Consider the following 1,327-nt stretch of genomic DNA (forward strand, 5'->3'; position numbering starts at 1 on the left):
GCTAAATTGCTAATAGCCAAGTTTGTAGGGCAATGTTGATACTTCGTTGAGTGATTCAACACTCGTAGCACTAATTAGCGGCTGGGACTGCTCCAATCATCAAGCTGGTTATATTGTACAAAATACTTTTGAGTGATCGCTTAGATGCTGAAGAGTATTTTCCAATTAAATCACGGATGATTTTGAGTTCATATATTCCTGGATCTCCTCTAGTCGCAGGGTCAGGCATATGCTATCCATCCTGACATATGCACTTCCTTAGAATTGTCGATATGTATGTATCATGGCTAGCAGCCATCGTTGGCCTACTTGGAGAACAAATAAGCATTTTAACATAAAGGCATCACACGATTAGTTACAAAATCCGAATACAAAAACTATGCTAGGTCTCTAGTTTTTTCATGTGTCACCTGAGTTAACTGCACTTTTTGTGCAGGAGCAACCTGAAGCCACAAGAACACAAAACTGTACAAACTAAAATAAATACATGTCCACATGCCTAATAACTTTGAAAAGCCTGAGTCTTACTACAACAGTTCAAATAGTCAATAGTAAGAAAGAAAGTAAAAAAATAATAATGTATTAGTTGGCATTTCCTCGTGGCGAATTGCCTGAAAAAGAGAGTAGTAGGTATAATGATGGTGTCACTTGTGCAAGCACCAAAACTTCACCAAGAAAGTAAAATATATTAGGAGCATTGTACCTTTATTTTCCCTATAATCCTTGCCCTTGCATCTAGACTATATGGAGGTGGTGCAAGCTAGCCAGCATCTTCAGATTAGTCCATCCAAAAAGCACACCAAAAGTAACAGTTAGATTGATTGTATTATCCCTGAAACGCCATTATCACAAAGTCAGTTGGCGCTTAATAGTAAATACAAGTGCAGGGCTTTCTTATCACACTTAGGGCTCATAGGCCTCATCTAATCACTCTCCAAAGCAAACCATCTATCTATTCGAAATAGGCAAGAGGTAGGCAAAAATGCTATATACCAAAGAGTACATGTCAATCTAAACGGAAGTACTACTCACAAGAAACCGAGTATGATAACATGTCATTGCTCGCTCTAATAATAAATAAGTTGTTGGAAAGGAGGGGGGTTTATTTTATTTATACAGCTTAATTTAGCAATTTAGTACAAATAAGGACATGTCCAAACCTGACAGGCATGACAACCTCAAATCCATGGGGACAGTTTGGTTAGATCAGGATGAGCAGAAATGGAGAATATAAAAACTGTAATATTTGATAGATTTGGAAATATTTTACCAAGGCTTATTGGTGCAATGGCACATAGGTACGTGCAGTTAAAACTTCTGCCCAGCT

The 1,327-nt window shown here is 37.8% G+C and overlaps 1 long non-coding RNA gene across 3 annotated transcripts in view; it reads right to left on the reverse strand.

Moving 5' to 3' along the window:
• Positions 1–312: 312 nt before the first annotated feature.
• Positions 313–1,327, reverse strand: part of LOC119337332 — a 4,403-nt gene continuing 3,388 nt past the window's right edge. For all 3 annotated transcript variants that reach the window (XR_005163222.1, XR_005163224.1, XR_005163223.1), the window contains 2 exons: positions 704–832; positions 313–611 (listed from right to left, as the gene is read on the reverse strand). This is a non-coding gene — a long non-coding RNA (uncharacterized LOC119337332). The remainder of the gene's footprint in view (positions 612–703; positions 833–1,327) is intronic.

Source organism: Triticum dicoccoides, chromosome 7B (assembly GCF_002162155.2).
Source record: "Triticum dicoccoides isolate Atlit2015 ecotype Zavitan chromosome 7B, WEW_v2.0, whole genome shotgun sequence".
NCBI classification, from domain to species: domain Eukaryota; kingdom Viridiplantae; phylum Streptophyta; class Magnoliopsida; order Poales; family Poaceae; genus Triticum; species Triticum dicoccoides.